Below are 25,670 nucleotides of genomic sequence, written 5' to 3'. Positions count from 1 at the left end.
ACAAACAACAGGGTTTCCAGGTCAAGGTCAGGGTTAGGATAGGGCTGGATTTCAGAATACTTGATGTAAAATCCAGCCCAAACCTAACAAGGACACCCTATTTGTTTTGGGATAAAGAAAGACTTGTTTAATGTTTATAGGTCCGAAGACCCAAAGTGGGGGGAAAAGAGACTTGTGGACCCTTTTGGTTGATGATTTGGTGTCGGAGCCCAAGCCCATGGACATTGACGATGATGCCCCTCACTTGAGAGCATTGTCAGTGTTAGTTTTGAATCTGCGCACCGAAGAGGGGTGAATCGGTTGAAATACCTAATGGACTCCTATTCTCAATCAAAAAGTATTTCCTGAAACTAGACTTCTTAATGGACTTGTAGGAGAAAACCCCACTCAATTTGACCCCATATAGCCTTCCGAATCCCTGTCCGAAGTTGCTGAACTATGTCTCACAAATCCTGCTTGCGCATCGAAGAAGGTGAGCTTAGTTGGTAGACCTAATGAACTCCAATGCTTGATCTGAAGGTATTTCTGGAAACTAGACTTCTTTATTGACTTGTAGGAGAAAAAATCACTCAATTTAACCTTTTATATCCCTCCGAATCCACATCCAAAGTTGCTGAACTATTCCTGAAATTTATGTTGAAACTACTTTGGGTCGATACTGTTGGTCGATACCATCAACCAAAGGTATCGACCCAACAAACCCAAATTTGAATAAAAATGTGCTTTTTGGATATTCCTTCCTCCTTTTAAGTGAAACCTCGAACCTAAAATATTATTTCACTCATTTCAACATCTGAGAACATGGGAAAGCTCCTCTAAGCCTCCTCCTTGGCTTGGGTGTTGATCTTCTTCAAGAATCCTTTGTCTCTCTTCTCTAATCTCTTCTACAAGGTATGTAATCTCTCACTCTCTCTCTAATCTACTTCTAACTCACCTTATTCTTTCTGTTGGGACTATGAAGGAGGTGTTGCAACCTTGCAACCACCTCTTCTAATGTCTCTTGTGATTCCTATAAACCCCCATTCATTCTATCAATTCTATGTATCTCATATCGATTCTTAACCCTTGTCTTTCTTATGAAATTCCTCCATAGCAACATGATTTCATCTCCTAAACTGATTCCTATAGTATGCTAAGTCTGATTATATGTTAATAATCATTCTTAATGTCACATCCCCCGGCGGGCCCCGCGGCGGGGGGGGGGCCCCCCATCCCTTTATTATAAAACCCCCCCCCCCCTCCCCCCCCCCCCCCCTTAATCTATTGCTTATCATTCTCTTGATTGAATCCCTGCTCTCCCTTGCAATTGCATTGATTTCATTATGAAACTTGATGTTCTTGCTCTCTTACATTGATTCCTCTTCATGGCAACATGACTTCATTTTCTTAATCTGATTTTCTTTAGCAATGAGGTCTGATTATATGTTAGTAATTGTCTATATTCTACTGCTCATCATTCTATTGATTAAATTCATAAGCTCTCTTGCATTTGCAATTGATTCCATTGAAGACCATGAATTCCAACTCTTGAACTTGATATGTCAATTTGGGGTTTTCTAATTTGACCATTGGATGATGTTAATTCTTTGATAATTAGTGTCTCTATATTGTGTTTAAGTTGTTCCCCAAGTTTCGTATCGATCCGAGACCCGAAAGACCAACTTTAAGCCAAAAACCCAACTTGCTGTCCGAGACCCTTTGGGTTGATACAATGGGTCGATACCATCGACCCAAGGTATCGACCAACAAGGTTGCTGTCAGCAACTTTTGCCCAATTTTGATCCATTCGATCTCCGATTGTTCTGATTTCTTCTCTAATCCTTCATATATGTTTGTTTAGGGTTTTAAGACTATAATTGGACCATTCTCTTGTGACTTCGGATCATCTTCTTCACAATTTGAGGTAAGGACGGTTATTGCCATATAACATAGACTGTATGACTTTTACACTGTTGTTGGTAACTTAGTAGACTTAACTTATTAGTTGATTTTAGGCATCATATGATTACTGTAGTTACCTTATGACAGTAGCACCATGCTTAATTACTTGGTTTATCATGTTTACTTATTCTTGTCATTTATTTACACACTGTATTATGAGATGTTATGACAAGTTTTCAATATGATAATGTATTGTTGATATGTAATGAATGGAAATAAGCATGTGATTGCTTAGGTATGATTTGGGATTGGGGAGTGCCCTACTGGTACTTCTGTCCTTGGACATCGGAGGGAATAGTATGGGATGTTCTCCGAAGATGCCCATCGACGCTTTTCCGAATTATTGGATGACATATATAGGAATTGTCTAGATGTATGGCTAGGATGTCCCTGTCGTATCAGACCCGAATCGGAAGGGCATTGAGACCGAACGACCCGTGGTAGTAGTGTGGATTTGTGGGCGCTCAAGACCTGTAACCATCTCGTGAGAGGACATAAATCGCATTGCGGATACCCGAAAGGGGCCATTTATTTGTAGGGTTGCAAATGGCTAGACTTGGGCTCATGGGCACTCAAGACCGGTGAAATGATCCGTGAGGGGACGTGAGAGCTTCCCATCTACTATTTGTGGATGACCAATAGGGTTGATGAGTCCGGTGGGTAATATCCGTGAATCTAGTGTGAAGGATACCGGAAAGGATCCCGAGAGGGGAGGAATGGACGTATCTGGAACTGACATGATATGACTAAGTAGATGACTTGAATTGGGTTAGGCTTTATCTTGAAATGCACCAGTACTTAGACCAAATGGTGATGTGAGACAGTGGTGACCTAAACCCCCAACCATGGATTTGTCCAAGAGGGATGCAGGACCCAATTCCCCCCGGTGATGAGTGACTGAGACTACATAAAGAAGTATGGTGCTACGACTTAAAGCATGTCTACCATAGATGACCAGCATACATAGAGTTAGATTCATATTTGCATCTTATGTCTCATATCATCTGCATCATTTCATGATTGATATCATATGGCTTATGTATTGTGGAATAATTGCCTTGCTGAGTTCTTTTGAACTCACTCCTTTTTGCAACATATTTTGTTAGACTTTTCTGCAGGTACTACTACTGTTGACTGTGACGGTCAACACTTTGAGGACTAAGTTGGTGACTCATACCACTTTGGTTACGGTGACTACATCTGTGAAGGCTATCAGTTCAAGACTCATACTTATCAGGAGTAGATCCGACCTGGCTTAGTTTCTTATGATTATGTTATTGAGGAGACATTGTATAAGTTAGAAGAAACCGTAACTTAGTTGCTTACCTTTTTATTTCCCTTCTTTGGAGATCTGGTTGTAATCTTTACCTTATTTTGATCTACCTTCCGCACACGTTTGTAGAGTATATTTCCCCTATACTCTATAGTTGTCTTTTGATTTGATACTTGCTATTCCGCACTCTGATGTTCTTTGTGATCCTTCTGTGATCATTTCTTAACTTTTATTATTAGATTACATGAATACCATAATTTGTTCTTGCTTTTGATTATATTATTGTGCTAAGTGGATATGATCGTTCCTAAACTGGATTTGTTGGGCTGTGGATCACTCCTGAGTAACCCAGATAGGGTACCCCTTGGGTGGATTTAGGGCGGGATGTGACACTTGATCTATTTTTCATAATAGATTCATGTATAATTCACTGTTATGTTCTACTAGAATGAGATCTTATCATCTCTAGTTCCTCTCTTGAGTTCATAGCATGTTTTCATTGAATAGTGCTATGACTTAAAGCATGTCTTCCTATAGAGACCAGCATACATAGAGTTAGATTCATACATGCATTGTCTGTTTCATATCATATTGCATCTGCTATGTTTTGCAATCATGTTATTTATGTTGTTATGGAATAACTTGCCTTGCTGAGTTCTTTCAAACTTACTCTTTTTGTGCAAATGTCTTTATTAGATTATCCTGTAGGTATTGAAGAATATGAAGGCCAATACTATGAGGCGCAAACCGATGAAGCATACTTCACTCAAGGTGCTAGAGGTTACGAAGATTACATTGAAGATCCCTCAAGTGATCATGCTGCATACCAAGATTATCCCTACTTTGGAATGGAAGTGGCCCTGTTTAGTTTCTTTTGTTTATGTTTATGAAGACATTCTTTATAAGACAAAAGAGACCTTAGTATAGTTTGATCATTTCTTTTCTTTCTCTCTTTTGAGAATCAGTTGTAATCTTTCCTTTTTAGTTTTTGAGCTACATTTTCGTTGTAGTATGTGGAGTGATTTTCTGCGCACTCTACATTTCAATTATTATATATTGGTATCATTATTTCCGCACTCTAACTGTATTGTCATTCTCTCTTCTTATCTTGATCTCTTGTTTATATTTTTACACATTGATTATATCTTGTTCATGATTATGTTATTGTGTGTGGGAGGATGATTTCCTCGATACTTGTGAAACCTAGCCCTAACCTTAACCCGGAAACCCTGTTGTTTGTAGGTCCAACAACCCGAAGTAAAGCAAGAAGTCAACTTTAAGCCATTTCAGTAGAAGACTTGGTGGCTGGCTTAGAATCCATGAGTGTTGATGTCAGTGTTCCATTTATGGAAACAGCATCGTGACGAAGATCGAATTAGTTGATGGACTTGGAGTACTCTCTGTTATGGTTTGAAGGCATTTCTACCTACTAGGTAAGTCACTTTAGGTGTGTGCAAAACCCCTTTATGTTTGGACTTGATCTGGGCCTCCAAATCCACCTTTTGAACTTCCTTGTCTGATTGGTCGACTCATTGGTCGACTGGACCAACCGACCAATCCAATCGACCAATTGGTTCTGTTTTGGTAATTAGGTCTTTGCTGCTCTATTTAAATCCAAATCTCGGGATTACTTTGTCTCCACTGCCTCCTAAGCCTCTGGAATGAGTCAGAGCTCCATTCCAATCAATTTCCTTGCATCCTTGGTTGAGCTCTCGCAAGAACTCAAGTAATCTTCTTCCTCTTGCATCAAAGGTATGTCTACACTCTCTTCTTCTTCTCCATCTTTGATTTTCTTTCCTTTTTGGGTTGAGACAGTAGAGAAGATGCTGCATTCTCTGTTGCAAACATCTCTCTACGTATTTCTCATGATTTCCTAAGGATTAATGGCTAATGCAATGATCTTAATCAGGATCATTGCAAGCTTTTGAAGGAATCATGATCTAAATCATGATCTTGTCTTCGTTTATCTTTAATTCAAATTCTGATCTTCTTAGATCTATTTTATTCATCATATTAGTAGTCAATCGCTGTGTTTTCTTTACAAGATTTATAACCTATCAATCCCTAGTTCTTTCTCCTTGATCATACCATGCTTTCTTCAAGAACCATGATTGATCTAATTATGGTAACTTTTTGTTTTCTAATTTGTAACTTGAAAACTTGATTCGATTAGTGTGTTGAAGTCCTCTATATACTAGTATGCTGCCATTGTAGTTTACCACTTGTTTAGTACCCTTTTGAACCACCAAATTCGGTTCTATATTCTCAAAATTCTGATTTTTGAAGGCCACTGTCTCGGTTGGTCGACTCATTGGTTGACTGAGTCAGTAGACTAATCCAATCGACCAATGAGTACAGTAACCTCATTTTTTGTCTATTTTGGATGTTTTGATATCTTTCCTTCTAGGTATCTTTCCTAATATGTTGTATACACTTGTTTAGGACTTTCTTCTCAAGTTTAGTCAAGGTCTTACTTGATTCTATAAGATTCCTTTGCGAGTTATATAAGGTAAGGATGGTTATTTCCTTAACTACATAGATTGCTTATCTTGTTAGTTTATTTCCTTAATTAGATTCTTACAATGTTATACTACTGTTGTACTATATTGATTTCAGTAGCATTACTTGTTTATACTAAATTGATTCATGTATGATTTACTTACCAAATATATGCAAGTTATGTATTATTATTGATTTCTTTCCATATATGAGGTTACCATATATGTGATTTTATGGATTGATGCTTGTGTATGCTTAAGTGTGGTTTGGAAAGGAGAGGTGTCCTTTTGACACTTCTGTCCTTGGACAACTACGGGAATAGTATGGGATGTTTCCGGAGATGCCCTTTGGACACCTTCCTAAACTGTTGGATGACATATTTAGGACTGTCTAGTTGTGTTTGGCTAGGATGTCCCATTATGTCAAACCCTAATCGAATGGGTATTGAGACCGAATGACCCGTGGTAGCAATGGAGATTCATGGGCGCTCAAGATCGGTAACCAACCCGTGAGAGGACAGGAATCACATTGTGGGGACCATTTATCGGTAGGGTTGCATATGGTTAGACTTGGGCTCACGAGAGCTCAAGACGGGTAACCAACCCGTGAGAGGACATGAGAGCTTCCCGTTTACCATATGTGGATGACCTATAGGGTTGATGAGTCCGTAGTCAGGGACTATGAGGACTCTATTGTGAAGGATACCGGAAAGGATCGCCAGGGGCGAGGAATGGACGTATCTGGATCTGACTTGATGTAACTGAGTAGGAGACTTGCATTTGGCTAGGCTTTGACCCTGACATGCGCCGGTACTTAGACCAATGGTGATGTGAGAGAGTGGTGACCTAACCCCCAACCATGGATTTCCCGAGGGATGCAAGACCCACTACCAAAAGGCATTGTGTGATGAGACCTTCCTAAAAAAGTACGGTGCTATGACTTAAAGCATGTCTACCAATAGAGACCAGCATACATAGAGTTAGAATCATATTACATCATGTGTTTCATATCATATAGCATTTTACTTTGCTTTGAAATCCTGCCATTTATGTTGTTATGGATTATGCCTTACTGAGTTTCTTTGAAACTCATTCCTTTTGTACAATGTTTTGTTAGACTACTCTACAGGTACGGATGACTATGAAAGTCAATTCAAGGAAGCACAAACTGAAGAGGCGTTCTACACACAAGGTGCTGGCAACCATGAAGATTACATTGAGGATTCCTCAAGTGGTTTTCCTTGTTACCAGGATTAGCCCTAATGTGGAATGGGAACGTCTAAGCATCATTGATGAAGTCTACGTTTATGAAGACGTTCTCTATAAAGTAGAATATACTTTAGTTTAGTTTGCTTCAGTTTTCCTTCGTATTTTATATACAGTTGTAATCTTTCTTTTGACTTACGAACTACTTTTCCGCTGGTTGTAGAGTGGGATTCCGCCTCACTTTACTTATTGATTTAGACATTCTGATTGTCTTTTGTACTCTGATGATGTATGATTTATTCCTTCCTTATTTGGATCTTTTGTTTATCTTTTGCACAGTGATCATTTATGTTCATAATTATGTTATTGTCTATGTGGGAGGATGATTTCCTCGATACTTGATCTTCGAGGCTGTGGATCACACACTCGGGTATGCCAGGTAGAGTACCGGCTGGGTGGATGTTACTATACTTGTTCTTCGGGGCTGTGGATCATATACTCGGGTATACCAGGTAGGGTATCGGCTGGGTGGATGTGACATTATTGCCCTTTGGTAGGTTGCTCCTGCATTCTTCAACCCGAATGGCATGACCTTGTAGTAAAAAATTTCTCGATCAGTCATGAATGTCGTGAACTTCTCATCCTCTTTGCTCATTAGAATTATATTGTAACCCGAATAAGCATCCATGAAACTTAATGTTTCATACCCTGTTGTTGCATCGATCAAAAGATACATTCGGGGTAATGGATAACAGTCCTTCAAGAATGTTTTGTTGAGATCCGTATAATTAGTACACATTCTCCATTTCTCATTCGACTTTTTTACCATCACGACATTAGCCAGCCACGTCGGGCACTCTATGGCTTCAATAAAACTCGAACTCTTCAGCTTCTCGACCTCTTTCTCATATTGCTTCGTGCTCGTCTCCTCTAGATTACCGGTTTAACATTCGGGTTGATCCAGAGCTTGTGTTCAACCACCGCTCGATCAATACCTGGCATGTTGTCTGCTGACGAAGTGAACACGTCTATGCTTTCCTGAAGGAAAGCCTTTAACTCCTCTTTGAAATCTTCTGGTTGCTCGGACCCAACGTAGGTTGTTTTTCTTTCATCTCCTGAATCCAAAAGGATTTACTCCAATTTCCCCACGGGTTCGAGCCTCTGCATAGCGTCCTCATTCCGATCATCCCTTACTTCAATTGGCAAGGCCGTGGCCTTCTGGGGTCCTGCCTTGTCCTTTAGATAAGAGACGTAACTTTGTCTGGAGGTTTTTTTATAAGAAGTTACCTCCCCGATGCCTTGATCGGTTAGGAACCTAATCTTCATGTGTTTAGTTGACACAACCGCTCCAAGCTTCATTGAGGGCCTCCCAAGTATAACGTTGTAAGCTGGCAGCTCCCGAACCACTAGAAAATTCACATGAATGGTTGCTTCCTTTAGGAAATCCCCTACCATGAGGTCCAATTGTACCGAACCTTCCGCAACTGCTGTTGATCCAGAAAATCCATACAAGTGAGTGGATGATGGCTTTAGTAATCCTTCTTCCAGCCTCAACTTCTGGTATGCCTCAAAAGATAAGAGATCTACTGATGATCCTGTGTCCACCATTACTCTGTGCACTTCTCGACGACCAATCTCTACTTTGATCACGATCGCATCATCATGAGGTGTGCAAACACCCTTTCCGTCCTCCTCACTAAAAGTGATGCTTTCCTCTATGTTCGGTTTCTTTCCTTTCTGAACATCTCCCGATCCCACGAACTGGGCTTTTGCTTTTAGCTTCCTGAAGGATTCAGGCTCAGGGCCCCCGAATATTGTCAAGATTTGGGATCGACCGGCTTCAACAATCTCCTTGCCCTATTAAGCTTTTGGAGCTTCGGCACGACGTTCTCTACTTCTCAAACGCTCCCTTCTTTTCTTAGCCGCTGGCCTTGTTTCCCGATCACCCATTCAACCTTTGATATAGTTTGATAGGTGACCTTGGGTTATTAGCCTTTCGATGTCTGCTTTCAAATGGCAACAATTGTTTTTGAAATGCCCATAATCTTTATGAAAGCGACAATATTTCTCCACATTTCGATCCCCATACTTGGTAACATGCTTCGGTGGCCACTTCAGGATATCCTGATTCTTGATCTGCATCAAGATCTCCGATCAGGGTGCATTGAGTGGTGTATATTCGTCTTGATCAAGCAAACATTGTCTCCAACCTGAACGTTGCCTTCGACCCGATCATGATTGGTTTGCTTCGTTCTTTGACTCCTCTCAGGTGGCTTCGGTCTTTCGCTGGAAGCTTTGATCTCTCCCTGGCATGCATCTAGGATCTCCGTCACTTCGGCCTACTTCTGACATCTTTGTATTAATTCAAGATATGTGGCAAGAATATCTTCCAAAAGCAGTTCTAGGAGTCTTCTGTTGGTAAGCCCAATGAAGAGTGCAATCTTTGCCACTTGTTCGTCTAGATTCTCGATTTCCATTGTGACTTTGTTGAATCTTTTCAAGTAATCCCAAATAGATTCATTCTTCCCTTGCTTGACAGTGAACAGGGCCTCTTCTGTCTTCTTGGTCTGGATGCCACTTTGGAATTGACCAATGAACTTTCGAGCAAGTTCTTCAAAGTTAGCAATCCTTCCCGAAGGAAGGTTCAAGAACCACTTCTGTGCTACCTTGGTAAGGGATGACCCGAACACTCTACAGAGGATTTCATCAGAGTTCCCAGCCACTGCCATGGTCTCCTGGTAGTAACCGATATGGGCAATCGGGTCTCCAGAACCATCAAATGGAGAAAAGTTGGAAGTCCAAAATTGTGGGGAAACTCGAACCTTGCAATGGCATCTACAAACGGGGTTTTTCAAATGATTGAATAGATATCATCTGCCTTTCTTCCCCGAGAGAGTTGCCCCAACCTTTGATTTATGTTCACCAGTTCTTGCCCGATGTGCACCGACGGACCATCATCAGTCCGAACTCTATCTCTTCCCGAATGTTGAGAGGTGGGCGTATGAGTGCGCACCCCTAGTTCTCGCCGGGTAATGGTCCCGGTTCGGCTTGCCTATGGCCGATCGTTCCGATCGTCTCTTCCAAGCACTTCTCCGTCTCTACACTCTCCAGATCTACCTCTGCATCATTCCCGAGCATCCTGCCTTGTATCCTAGTTTCCAAGCAGTCGTTCATCTCCTTGCGGAATTCTTTCCACTCTTTGCGTTAGGCCTCGGGCTTCCTCCTGATCATGGAGGTTGAAAGCCTGAGGTGTGACCACCTGTCTTGCTATCCTCTGAAGGGTGTTCTGCATTTCCAAGAATTGTAGCTGCATTTGATTCATCTGTTCTTGAAGGTTTTTTGGGTTGTTGAGATGTTCTCTTCCATTCAAACCTTCATGATCCCTTTGGGCATTACTTCCTTCAAGGATTTCTTCTTCATGAATTCTTCCATCTGAAAGACGAACATCCCGAAGCCTGTGGGCTGCAGCTGCTGCTACTGCTGCCTCTGATCTGATAACCATGGCCTTCTAAAGCATTTCCCACAAACGACGCCAAATGATGAGTCCTAAATCTATCTAGCCTTTAGATCCTTGGTGGATGAACCTGCAAAACAATGTTAGACGTGGCCCAATCGTGGGGATCGAACCTCTGAAGGCTAAGTCAGTTAAGGAACTTATCACAGAGCTCTGGCTAAATGTAGAGCTTAAATTATACTTAAAACGTAAAGGAAATGATTCAAACACCTCGTAGGGGCGTAAGTCACTTGTTTATATAGGGTTTTCCTTCGAATCTCGATCGTTGGATGAGTTTGAGATCCTTGCTCGTGACCATCAGATGGTAGGGTTTTTCCCTAAATATTCAGGATCGTGATTAGTTGCCAATCTTGGCATGATTCCATCTCTGTTTAAATGGTAGTTACTTCCTAAAACTTAGTTATGTATCCTGCAAGATTTGGGATAGCGTTTGTGACTCGTAACCATCAAGCGGCTCTTGCATTTATAGAGATTAGGTCAAGTCTAGTCCCGCTCGTGGTCCAACTGGGCCTTAAGACTCGAACCTTTTCAGATCAGGTTCGGTTTAATTTTCTCCGTATCAGAAATTTTCCTACATTACTACATCTATGTAATATGATGATCTAATAATCAATTGTCTCCACAACTCTTGAATGAACAAGAAATTTCTCCCATACAGGATTAAAATTGGTTCCCATTGGATTTCTTGTATTTTGAAAAACCAAGTTGAAGGCATACATTAGAAATTCAATTAGAAACCAATAGCTTATTCAATACAAGCCCTCCATGACTCAACTTTTTTCCCTCACACAAAGATGGGTTCTTTCTAATTTTATAGAATATTTGGAGGATGCCTTTCATTCTATAAAATTATGCCTCTGAGTAGAGTTTCCAAATTGTTGCTTCTTGATATGGATTTAAAATTCATTTCCTTATTATATTAGAATGGTCAATAAATATTGTTTTACATGTAAGAACTAAGTAAATACATTAAAATATCTACAGTGGAAACAAACATGCTACCTTAGCAAGTTAATTTGGATCTTTAACTGGAAAAGGCCCTATTTTGAATACCAATGTAGGTAATTTTCTAAAGATTTTATTCCCTATAGCATGATTATTTGATCACTTTATTTTGCAAAGGATTGTGGATATCTTCTTTCTTGCTTCATTGGGTTGACTAAGAATGAAAACTCATAGGGTACAGTGTCACATCCACCCAGTCGGTACCCTACCTAGCATACTCGAGTGTGTGATCCACAGCCCCGAAGATCAAGTACCAAGGAAATCATCCTCCCACATATACGATAACATAATCATGAACAAGATATAAACAATGTAACATTATATAAACAATGAGATCAAGATAAGAAGAAGAGAATGACAACATAATCAGAGTGCAGAAAGAAATGATACCAATATAATAATCAATGTCGAACAATCATATATAGAGTGTGCGGAAAATCACTCCACAACTACAACAGAATAGTAGATCGAAAATCAAAACTAAACTATTACATCTGGAAAACAAAAGCTAAAAGAAAGAGGAAGCATGTTCTATCAACTAAACTAAGGTCTCTTCCATCTTATAAAGAACGTCTTCATAAACATAAACTTTAGAAATCAAGCACATCCGCTTCCACTCCAAGATAGAGCTAATCCTGGTACGCAGCATGATCACACATGGAATCTTCACCGTAATCTTCATGACCGCTAGCACCTTGAGAGTAGTACGCATCATTTGGCTTGCACTTCATAATATTGGCCGTCATACTCATCAATACCTGCAGGATAGCCTAACAAAGATATTTGCAAAAAGGAGTGAGTTCAAAAGAACTCAGCAAGGCAAATTATTCCCTAACAACGCAAATAACATGATAGCAAAACATAGTAAATGCAAAATGATATGAGATAGACAGTGCATGTATGAATCTAACTCTATGTATGCTGGTCTCTATTGGCAAACATGCTTTAAGTTATAGCACCATACTTATTTGGGTAGGTCTCAAATCACTCTCCCTCAACCATTCCGATATCTTGGGTTCTCTGTTGGCAATTGGGTCCTACATTCCTCTAGACATTCCTTGGCTAGGGTTTAGGTCACCACTCTCTCACATCACCATTGGTTTAAGTATTGGCGCATGTCAAGGTAAAGCCTAGCCAAATGCAAGTCATCTACTTGGTTATATCAACTTAGGGTTGGATACTTCCATTCCTCGCCCCGGGCGATCCTTTCCGGTACCTTCCCCCTAAAAGTCAACAGTAAAGCACACAAAGTCTTCCTTTAAACAGTAAAGCATTGTCCATAGATATACCGCAGTCAGGGTCCAAATCAAGGTTCGAAGAAATCTTCTCAATTTTCTCCTTCAATTCCTCATCAAAAGCTTGCAGAGCAACAATTCTATCTCTAAGGGTGGATCTTGCCGTCATGGCAAAAAGAATAAACTCTAAACCTTCAAGAACAAATTCCAAACCAAGTTCCAAAATTGAGAACAACAATGGTTGACTCAAAGCATTCAAATCCAACTCTTTTCTTTTACTTCTCCTGCTAAGAGCATCAGCAACCACATTTGCTTTACCAGGGTGATACTGAATGTCACAATCATAATTAGAGACCAATTCTAACCATCTTCTTTGTCTCATATTCAACTCCTTTTGGGTAAAGAAGTACTTTAAACTTTTATGATCTGTGAAAATAGTGATTTTCTCACCTTATAGGTAATGTCTCCAAATCTTCAAAGTGAAGACAACAGCGGCAAGTTCTAAATCATGAGTGGGGTAATTCCGCCATTTCCTCAGAACCAGCCAGGCAGCGCCCCAAGAACCGCCACACCCGGGAAAGCGGGGGCCCGGGCACAACCCACATCTACAAAATATGCACAGAAGAGGGGAAGAACCAACAAGGAGCCACCCAAAAACAGAGCAAACAAAGCGAGCTATGTAAAAGACAAGCAGAGACAGCCAGAGATGGTTCTAGGCGCATGCTAGCATACCCTTTCTTAGGGGTCGGTCCTCCCCCGCCGGACCCCCGCACCCAGTGTGTGATCCACAGCCCGAAGATCAAGTATCGAGGTAATCAACCTCCCACATAGACAATAACATAATCATGAACATAAATAATCAATATACAAAAGATCCAAATAAGGAAAGAATAAATCACATATCATCAGAGAGAAAAAGACAATCAAAATGTCTAGATCAATAAGTAAAGTAAGGCGGAATCCCACTCTACAACCAACGGAAAAGTAGTTCTCAAAAAAAAAAGGAAAAGGAATGAAAACTAATCCCAGTAGTAGGTACAATAAGTAACTAAATTGTTCTCAATCTTATAGACAACATCTCTATAAGTATAAATCTCAAAAATGGCGCAAGGGCGCTTCAACTCTATGGTCGGACTAAGCATCGTACACAGCATAACCACCCGTGGAATCTTCAGTGTAATTGTCGTAACAGCAATCACCTTCCTGGAGATATGCCTCTTCTCCTTGCGCTTCTTCATACGAGCAGTCATGATACTTAGAACCTGTAGAGAAATCTAACAATACATTGCACAAAAGGAATGAGTTTCAAAGAAACCCAGTAAGGCAGTTAATCCATAACAACATAAATAGCAGGATTTCAAAGCAAAGTAAAATGCTATATGATATGAAACACATGATGCAATATAATTCTAACTCTATGTATGCTGGTCTCTAATGGCAGACATGCTTTAAGTCATAGCACCGTACTTCTTTGGGTAGCTCAATCACACAATGCCTTTTGGTAGTGGGTCCGGCATCCCTCGGGACATTCCATGGCTGGGGGTTAAGTGACCGCTCTCTCACATCACCATTGGTCTAAGTATTGGCGCATGTCAGGGTCAAAGCCTAGCCAAATGCAAGTCTCCTACTTAGTTACATCAAGTCAGATTTAGATACATCCATTTCTCGCCCCTGGCGATCCTTTCCAACATCCTTCACACTAGAGTCCTCATAGTCCCTGACTACGGACTCATCAACCCTATTGGTTATCCACATATGGTAAACGGGAAGCTCTCACATCCCCACATGGGTTGGTTACCGGTCTTGAGTGCCCATGAGCCCAAGTCTATCCATATGCAACCCTACCGATAAATGGCCCCCACAATGTGATTCATGTCCTCTCACGGGTTGGTTACCGGTCTTGAGCGCCCATGAATCCCCATTGCTGTCATGGGTTGTTCGGTCTCAATACCCCTCCGATTAGAGTCTGACATAACAGGACATCCTAGCCAAACACTACTAGACAGCCCTAAGTATGTCATCCAACAATTTCGGAAGGTGTCCAAAGGGCATCTCCGGAAACATCCCATAATATTCCCGTAGTTGTCCAAGGACAGAAGTTTCAAAAGGGCACCTCTCCTTTCCAAACCATACTTAATCATTCACAAACATAAATCCATAACATCACATATATGGTAACTTCTTTTATGGAAATAAATCAATAATAACATCCAACTTGCATATATTTGGTAAGTAAATCATACATGAATCAATTTAGTAATAACAAGTAATGCTACTGTAATCAAGATAGTGCATCAGTAATATATCCTTGTAAAAATCTAATTAAGGAAACAAATCAAAGATATTCAAATATAGAAACTAGATCATGCAATCTATGTAATTAAGGAATTAACCATCCTTACCTTATATAACTCGCAAAGGAATCTTAGGGAATCAAGTAAGACCTTGACTAAACTTTGGAAGAAAGTCCTAAACAAGTGTATACAACATATTAGGAAAGATACCTAGAAGGAAAGATATCAAAACATCCAAAACAGACCAAATATGAGGTTGTTGTACTCATTGGTCGATTGGATTGGTCTACTGCCTTAGTCGACCAATGAGTTGACCAACAGAGACAGTGGCCTTCAAAAATCAGAATTTCAGAATATGAAGCCAAATTTGGTGGTTCAAAAGGGTACTAAACAAGGGGGAAGCCACAATGGCAATATACTAGTATATAGAGGACTTCAAAACACTAATCATATCAAGTCTTCAAGTCACAAATTAGGAAACAAAAAGTTACCATAGTTAGATCAATCATGGTTCTTGAAGAATTCATAGTAAAAATCATGGACAAGAACAATAGGATGATGGATCACTAATTGTGATAAAGAAATCATGAAAAGCATGCATAGATCTTCAAGAAAAATAGATCTAAGACTGAAGAACATCAATCTAATTAAGGAAAGTGAATGAATACATGTTTTCCTTCAAAAGCGAGTGATGATCTTGATGAAGATCATCCACCAAGCTTTAGATCCTTAGGAAAAGAGAGGGAAAGAGTATAGTGATGGTTGCAACAGAGATACAACATCACTACTACTGTCCTCAATCAGAAAAGGAAACAAAAATAATGGAGAATCAAAGATGAAACATAGAAGAGGATGGTCACATACCTTTTTGTGTAAAAGCACGAGTTTTGACGAAGATCCGTCAAGAAAATCACCACGGATGCAAGGGAGATGACTTGCAGAGGGCTCTAGTTCGTTCCAAAGAGTTTGGAGGCAGAAAATACGAAGTAGACTCAAGATTGGACTTAAATAGAGCAAGCAAAGACCTAATTAGCAAAATCAGATCTCATTGGTCGATTGGATTGGTCGACTGGCCCAGTCGACCAATCAGGACAGCAAGTCCAAAATAGGGAAATGAAGGCTCAGATCAAATCCAAACATAAAGGGGTTTTGCAAACACATTATGTGACTTACCTAGTAGGTAGAAATGCCTTCAAACCAAGCTAGAGAGTACTCCAGTCTATCAACTAATTCCATCTTCATCAGGGTGCAGTTTACATAAATGGAACACTGACATCAACACTCATGGATTCTAAGCCAGCCACCAAGTCTTCCACTGGAATGGCCCATAACTGACTTCTTGCTTTACTTCGGGTTGTCGGACCTACAAACAATAGGGTTTCCGGGTCAAGGTTAGGGATGGGTTTCACATTCTCCCCCCCTTAAAGAAACTTCATCCTCGAAATTGAAAGCGTACCTGAGCTTCCAAAGAGGTGAGGAAACTTCTCCTTCATGTCTTCTTCCTTCTTCCAAGAAGCTTCTTTAGAGGTATGGTTCTTCCATCGAATCTTCACCAAAGGGATGATGCGATTCCGTAGTTGTTTGTCCTTCTTATCCAGGATTTCAACCAATTCTTCATCATAGGTAAGATCAACACTAAGTCCTTCAGTTGCTTGCTGTAAAATGTGTTTCGGGTTCTCTATGTATTTCTGAAGCATTGAAATATGAAACACATTATGAACTCAAGCAAGAGGCGGAGGTAATGCCAATCGATATGCAACAGGTCCAACCTTCTCCAGAATCTCAAAAGGTCCAATGAAACGAGGGCTAAGCTTACCCTTAACATTGAATCTCATCACACCCTTCATTGGTGAAACCTTCAAGAAAACTTTCTCTCCAACTTGAAATTCTAAATCAGTCCTTCTCTTGTCAGCATAAGATTTATGTCTTGACTGGGCAGACTTAATTCTTTCTCTGATCATATAAACCATCGCACTCGTAGCTTCAATCATTTCAGGACCTAAGACCTTTCTTTCACCCGTCTCAGTCGAGTACAATGGTGTCCTACAAGTATTACCATACAAAGCCTTGAATGGAGCCATGCCTATCGTTGCTTGATAATTGTTGTTAAAGGAAAACTCAACCAAAGCTAAGTGTTCATACCAATTACCACCCATATCCACAACACAAGATCTGAGCATGTCTTCCAAGGTCTGAATTGTTCGCTCAGATTGTCCATCCGACTGAGGGTGATCAGATGTACTCAAATTCAATTGGGTTCCCAAGGCTTTCTGTAAACCATTCCAAAACCTTGAGGTAAACCTAGGATCACGATCAAAAACAATACTCACAGGCACTCCGTGCAGACGAACCACATTGTCCACATAAAGCCTAGCTAGCTTATCCAAAGTGTAAGTGATCTTCATAGGGATAAATGGGCTGATTTGGTTAACCTATCAACAATCTCCCACACAGTGTCATTGCCTTTACTTGTCCGAGGCAAGCTAGTCACGAAGTCCATAGAGATATCCTCCCACTTCCAACTAGGAATAGGAAGTGGTTGAAGTAATCCAGATGGAGGTTGACGAATGGCTTTCACGCGCTGGCAAGTCTCACACTTGGCAACAAAATCATCAACATCAGCCTTCAAACCAATCCACCAACAATGTTCCTTCAAGTCCTTGTACATCTTGGTGCTTTCAGGGTGTAGTGTAAAGACTGACGAGTGTGCTTCCTTCAATATCTCTTTCTTCATTTGCTGGCACGCACAGTCTACCTCTAAACAATAAAGCACTATCCATGGATATACCGAAGTCGGGGTCCGACTCAGGATTCGAAGAAATCTTCTCAACTTTGTCCTTAAATTCTTGATCAGAACTCTGCAACGCAACAATCTTATATCTGAGGTTAGATCTTGCCGTCATGGCAGAAAGAATAGAATCTGAATTCTCAGGGATAACTTCCAAATCAAAACTCTCAATAGAAGACAACAAGGGTAGACTTAAAGTATTCAAATCCAAAGTCTTCTTCTGATTCTTCCTACTAAGAGCATCAGCAACAATGTTTGCCTTACCAGGGTGATATTGAATATCACAATCATAATCAAAGACTAGTTCCAACCATCTTCTTTGCCTCATGTTCAACTCCTTTTGGGTAAAGAAGTATTTCAAACTCTTATGATCCGTGAAAATGGCAATCTTCTCACCATAGAGGTAATGTCTCCAAATCTTCAAAGTGAAGACAACAGCGGCAAGTTCTAGATCGTGAGTGGGGTAATTCCGCTCATAATCTTTTAATTGCCGAGAAGCATAGGCTATGACCTTACCATGTTGCATCAACACGCAACCCAAACCAATCTTTGACGCATCAGTATAGACTGTCATACTGCCGGAACTATCAGGTATAGTCAAAACCGGGCACTTGTCAATCTATCCTTCAACTCTTGGAAATTCTTCTCACAAGTGTCAGACCAAACAAACTTCTCTTCTTTCCTGGTTAACTTAGTCATAGGAGCAGCCAATCGAGAAAAGTTCTCAATAAACCTTCTGTAGTAACCTCCCAATCCAAGGAAACTTCTTATTTCCGTCACCATCTTCGGTCTTCCCAATCAGCCACTGCTTGGACTTTTTCAGGATCAACACGAATACCTTCAACTGAAACCACATGGCCGAGGAATACTACTCTCTTGAGCCAGAAATCACACTTGCTAAACTTGGCGTACATCTTCTTTCTCGCAGTCTTTGCAAAGTGAAACTTAGATGCCTCGCATGCTCTTCTTCATTCTTCGAATAGATCAAGATGTCGTCAATGAAGACAATCACAAACTTATCAAGCACATCATGAAATACTTGGTTCATGAGGTCCATGAACACTGCCGGAGCCTTAGTCAACACCAAAAGGCATGACCCGAAATTCATAATGACCATACCTTGTTCGAAAAGTTGTCTTGAAGATATCATTTGACTTCACTTTCAACTGGTGATATCAAGATCTCAAGTCAATTTTTGAGAACACTGCTGCACCCTTCAACTGATCGAAAAGATCACCAATTATGGGCAGCGGGTATCTATTCTTGATGGTCAACTTGTTCAACTCACGATAATCGATGCACAGACGCATACTGCCATCCTTCTTGACAAACAAAACCGGGCTCCCCAAGGTGACACACTAGGTTATACGAAACCTCTATCAATGAGCTCATTCAACTGGTTTTGCAATTCCTTCAGTTCAGTAGGAGCCATACTATACGGAGCCTTAGATACCGAAGCGGCACCAGGGATGAGATCAATAGAAAACTCAACATCCCTATTTGGAGGCACTCCCGATAGATCATCAGGGAAAACATCAACAAAGTCATAGACAATATTGACTTCGTCAACTCTTTTCTCCACTTTACTCTTGCCTTCAGATGAAGCATCATCTACGAGGGCATAGACTTGCATCAATGCAGACAATACCTTCTTACAAACCCTTCTTTTCTCACCTTGAAATTCAAGACCGGACTTCCATGGAACTGAATTTTCCTTGAGGAACAAAGAAACACAGCTTTGTGGGCTGTCAACCAATCAATTCCCAAAATGACATCAAAGTCTTTCATATTGAGAAGTACCAAATTGGCTTCCAAGTTCTTCACACCAATCAACACAGGACATTTAACTAACCCTTTATCTAGTTTCACAACAGGACCAGTAGGTGTACTAATCAATAAACAACTAGATAATTTCTCAGGCATTAGGTTTGTCACATCCACCCAGCCGGTAACCTATTTGGCATACCCGGGAATGTGATCCACCATCCAAGGATCAAGAATCGAGGGACCATGCCTCCCACATATGTGATAACACAATCATGAACAATAATAATCAAGGTAAAAGCAACTAATAATAGATATCATGAATAAGATAAGATTCAATAAATCAGAGTGCGGAAAATGGATAATGTCAATATGTAAGTGCGATCGTAAGTATGAGAGAATAAGTGAAAATCATTCTCTCGAAGCAATGGAAAAGAAGTATAATCAAGTTAATTACAATCCCATGTTTCAAAAGATAATTCAATGGAATTTAATTACATAACCAATTGTTCCATAATAAATCAGGGAAATGGGGCACTAGACTAGGGTTTCTTCTATCCTAATGATCGTCTCCTCATAGGTGTGGATGAAGAAAGCCCAGCTCTGCCGCTCCCGCACTATCGTGGGGCTAACCCTGGTACGAAGAGTAATCCTCTTTGGCACCAAAACTCTAATCTTCACTGAAGCTACCACCCGGAGGGTAGTATGCGGGATCAAAGTCCGTCTCGAAGGAGGCACCATCAAAATATTCGGTACCTGTAGGATAGTCTAAAAACATTGTACAAAAGGAATGAGTTCGAAGAACTCAGCAAGGTAGTTATTCCATAATTTGAAATCATACATATACAAGACATAACATTAATGTAGTGTGATATGAAGCATATGATGCAAATATGATTCTAACTCTATGAATGCTAGTCTCTATGGTAGACATGCTTTAAGTCATAGCACCGTTTCTTTGGGTTGTCAGTCACTCTCCCTTAACCTATTCCGTATCTTGGGAATGTCGTGGTAATTGGGTAAAGTCATCTCAAACCATGGTAAGGGAATCCGTCACTGCTCTCTCACATCACCATTTGGAATAAGTACTGGCGCATGTCACAGTAAAGCCTAGCCCAATGCAAGTCATCTACTCAGTCGTATCAAGTCAGATCCAGATACGTCCATTCCTCGCACCTGGCGATCCTTTTCGGTATCCTTCACACTATAGTCAGCGTAATCAAGATTACGGACTCATCAACCCTATTGGTCATCCACAAATAGTAAACGGGAAGCTCTCACGTCCTCTCACGGATTGGTTACCGGTGTTGAGCGCCCGTGAGCCAAAGTCTAGCTATTTGCAACCCTACCAATAAATGGCCCCTTTCGGGTATCCGTAGCATGGTTTATGTCCCCTACCGGATTGGTTACCGGCCTAGAGTGCCCATCAAACCATACACTACCACAGGTCGTTCGGTCTCAATGCCCTTCCGATTCGGGTCTGACACTACAAGGACAATCCTAGCCACACAACTAGACAATCCTATGTATGTCATCCAATAACCCGGGAAAGTGCCGATAGGCACCTTCGGAGAACATCCCATACTATTCCCTCTGATGCCCAAGGACAGAAGTGTCAATAGGACACTCCCCAATCCCAAGTAATACGTAGGCAATCACATATTCAAGTTCATCATTTCTCACGCATTCAATACATCTCATGATAAAAGTAAATTCATGATATTGAAATGATTCATCATAGACACAAGTAATCAAGAATAATAAATTAATATGACAAGAGTATATGAATTGCAATACTACTGTCCTAACACATGTATAACAGTCTTATAATAATTAGAAGGAATCAAGAGACTATGTTCTTTAAGTATAAGCACAAATCATAAGTTATGGCCTATATGTTTATGCAGATAACCATCCTTACCTTAGATTGAGTTGATGATGAATTGAGAATTATAAAAGAAATGGTCCAAAAGAAATGTTAAGACCCTAAACAAACATCAATAATAAGTTAGAAAAGAAATTGGGAAGATCGGATGTTAAACGGGTCAAAACTGGCTAAGGTTGCTGTCATCAACAACTTTGGTCGATGGTCTTTGGTCGATGGCATCGACCAAAGAGGATCGACCAAAACTTCTTCGGGACAAAATAGTGGATTTTGGGGGTTTTGATCCGAAATTGGTTTTCCGGGGTTCGGATCAATCCGGAACTTGGAGGAATGCTTAATAACAGTATGAGGACACTATAAAGCAAGAAATTAACATAATCCAATGGTCTAAATAGAAAGCCCCAAATTGAGCTATTAAGTTCAAGAGACAAGCATCATAGCATGAATTGGAATTGATTGCATTGGCATTGAAAAGGCATGCATTAGCTAGGGGAACTTATAGAAATTCAATTAGAATCATATGCTAGTGATAAACATGTACATAGCATACCATACAACTCAGTTTTGTACAAAATGGCATGATGTTAAGGGAAAAATCAAAGAATACATATGCTAGGCTTGAGATGGGGGCATAGCATCAATAGATAGCTAAGAGGATCATAGGTTAAGTAAGAGTGGACACTTGGAGTGATGGTTGCAAGGTTGCAGCACCATCTCCAAGGTCTCAATAGAAAAAGAGGGAAAATAGAAAAAGGTAGAGTAGAGAGTGGAATGATGAAGCATACCTTGTGGTTGTAGATGGAGACAAGAAACGATAATTAACAATGAGTTTTGGTGGAGTATCCTTCACATATGCCTAGGAGTTGCTTTGGGAAACTCCCCCCCCCCCCCCCCCCGTTCTCAGGAGTGAAAATGATTGCAATAGGGCTAAAAAATGAGGCTAGTATAAATAGATTAGGGAATATTCCAAAGAATCTTTAACTTGGCTGACTGGGAAACTTTAGTTGATGGTCCTTGGTCGATGGCATCGACCAAAGAGGATTGACCAAAATATTTCTCAGCAGAAAAATGGGTTTAGTTTAGCAACTTCAATCAGGGATTTGGAGGGCTATACAAGGTCAAATTGAATGGGATTTTCTTCTACAATTCAATCAAGAAATCTATTTTTGGGGAATGCCTTTGGATTGGGCATGGGAGATCATTAGGTACTTCAAATAAATCAATCTTCTTCAATGCGCAGACTTTCCTTAAACACCGATAATGTACTCAAGCAAGGGGTATCATCGTCAATGTCCATGGAGCTCGGTCTTCGACTCATAGTTATCAATCAAAAGGGTCCATAAGTCTCTTCTACCACCGCTTCGGATCTTCGGACCTAAAAACAACAGTTGATCCGGGTTATGGTCAGGGTTAGAATAGGACTGGATATTACAAGGTTAGTCTTCTTGATGAATGCAGATGACATGAACGAATGAGATGCACCCGTATCAAATAAGACAAATCCAGGAATAGAAGCGACTAACAATGTACCTGTAATTAGATCATGGCTTGCATCTTGTTCAGTACTGGAAATACTGAACACTCTACCAGAGGGAGGAGCAGGAGCATTCTTCACCACAGGAGCAGACAGCTGGGCAGGTCGCTTTGGACAAGCATGAGCGAAATGACCAGCTTGCTTACAAAAAAAGCAAACAGGATTGCTAGGTCCCACTGGGGAAGCTACAACAGGGGGCTTCTAAACCAAAGGCCTAAGATTCGCAATCACAAGCCTAGCATTTGCATTCACTGGTGGTCGATTCCCGCCAAACTGTCTAAACTGGCCGGGTTGCTGAAAACCAGGGCTCTGACCTACACTCCTAGGCAAAAAGCAAGCAGTGAGTGGGATAGGGTGTAGGTCTCACAAAACGCCGATCATTACGATCCACCAAACCAGGGTTCCTGGGCTGCCAAGGCCTTTGCACACGTGCCTTCTCTTTCTCAATTTCTTCCAACTTCTTCAACTTCTGCACCACTTGGGCATAGCTCACTATAGGCTGGACAGTGAGGTAAGCTTTAATGGCAAGGTGCAGTTCTTTAAAGAATTTCTTGGCCTTGGCGAGGTCAAGCTTCAGAGAATCAGGATCAAAGAAATGAAGCTCCTCAAACTTCTGTTGGTACTCCAACACAGACAAGGATCCTTGCATAAGTACCATGAATTCGACTTCCTTCACATCTTTCACCACCTCAAGGAAATAATTCATACAAAAAGCTTCCTTGAACAACTCCCATGTTACAACACCCGTATGCAAACCTTCCAAAATAGGCCGAGTGGAGGACCACCAAGCGTCAGCTTCATGTTGTAACTTCTGTTCAGCAAACAGAATCTTTTGGGCTTCAGAACATTGCAGATGTCAAAAAGCCTTCTCTAACTCACGAAGCCACTTGTTAGGAAACAAGGGGTCCTTGGTCACTCCAGTGAAAGTGGGCACTTGCAGTTTCACGAAACTCTCCATCAGACGAGTATGAGGAGTTCCAGCTAAACCTCCCGCATTCAGAACTGCGGCATGAGGATTCACATTAGCACCAGCACGAGTCTCATTATGCAGAGTCATGAAACCCGTCAGCATCTGGTTAAACTGGGCTGCTTGCTGCTGCATCATATTGCCCATGATATTGGCAATATCACGAAAGCTTCCAACATTCGAGGCACCGGGTATGTCATGGGTACTCTGATTGTCATTGTTGGTCTACTGATCATGACCACCATTGGGTATCTCACCACCTCTATGAGGTATCTCGTTATGTCCAGATCTTGCTGTCATGGCAGAAAGAACAGAATCAGAATTCTCAGGGATAACTTCCAAATCAAAACTTCCAATAGAAGACAACAAAGGTAGACTCAAAGTATTCAAATCCAAAGTCTTCTTCTGAATCTTCCTACTAAGAGTATCCGCAACAACATTTGCCTTCCCAGGGTGATACTGAATATCACAATCATAATCAGAAACTAGTTCCAACCATCTTTTTCTTGACGAACAAAACCGGAGCTCCCCAAGGTGACACACTAGGTTGTACGAAACCTCTATCAATGAGCTCATTCAACTGGTTTTGTAACTCCTTCAGCTCAGTAGGAGCCATCCTATACGGAGCCTTAGATACCGGAGCGGCACCAAGGATAAGATCAATAGAAAACTCAACATCCCTATCTGGAGGCACTCTCGATAGATCATTAGGGAAGACATCAACAAAGTCACAGCAATCTTGACTTTGTCAACCCTATTCTCCACTTTACTCTTGCCTTCAGATGAAGCATCATCTACTAGGGCATAGATTTGCATCGTGCCAGACAGTATCTTCCTACAAACCTTTCTTTTCTCACCTTGAAATTCAAAAACCGGACTTCCACAAACATGGAACTGAATCTTCCTTGAGGAACAAAGAAACACAGCTTTGTGGGCTGTCAACCAATCAATTCCCAAAATGACATCAAAGTCCTTCATCTCAAGAAGTACTAAATTGGCTTCCAAGTTCTTCTCACTAATCAACATAGGACAATTAACTAACCCTTTATCTAGTTTCACAACGAGGACAAGTAGGTGTACTAATCAATAAGCAACTAGACAATTTCTCAGGGATTAGGTCAATCTTCTTGATGAATGCAGATGATATGAATGAATGAGATGCACCCGTATCAAATAAAACAAATGCGGGAATAGAAGCGACTGACAATGTACCTGTGATCACATCATGGCTCGTATCTTGCTCAGTACTGGAGATACTGAACACTCTACCAGAGGGAGGAGCAAGGGCACTCTTCACCACTGGGGCAGGCTGCTGGGCAGGCTTCTTTGGACATTCACTAGCAAAGTGACCAGTCTGCTTACAGTAAAAGAAAACAAGGATGCTAAGTCCTACTGAAGTAGCCGCAACAGGGGACTTCTGAACCAATGGCCTTGGATTTGCATTCACAGGCCTAGCACTTGCATTCACTGGTTTTCGATTCCCGCTATACTGTCTGTCACATCCTCCCAGCCGGTACCCTAACTGGCATACCCGAGAGTGTGATCCATAGCCCTAAAGATCAAGTTTAGGAACGATCATATCCATTTCGCACAATAACATAATCAAAAGCAAGAACAAATCATAATGTTCAAGTAATTTATAATAAAAGTCAAGAAAGGATCTCAGAAGGATCACTATAGAATATCAGAGTGTGGAATAACAAGATACCAAATCAAAAGACAACTGTAGAGTATAGCGGAAATATACCCTACAAACACATGCGGAA

The sequence above is a fragment of the Hakea prostrata genome, chromosome 9, assembly GCF_041222555.1.
Source record: "Hakea prostrata isolate BN-2017 chromosome 9, UWA_Hpros_2, whole genome shotgun sequence".
Lineage (NCBI taxonomy): Eukaryota > Viridiplantae > Streptophyta > Magnoliopsida > Proteales > Proteaceae > Hakea > Hakea prostrata.
Note: the sequence above shows the minus strand (reverse complement) of the source record.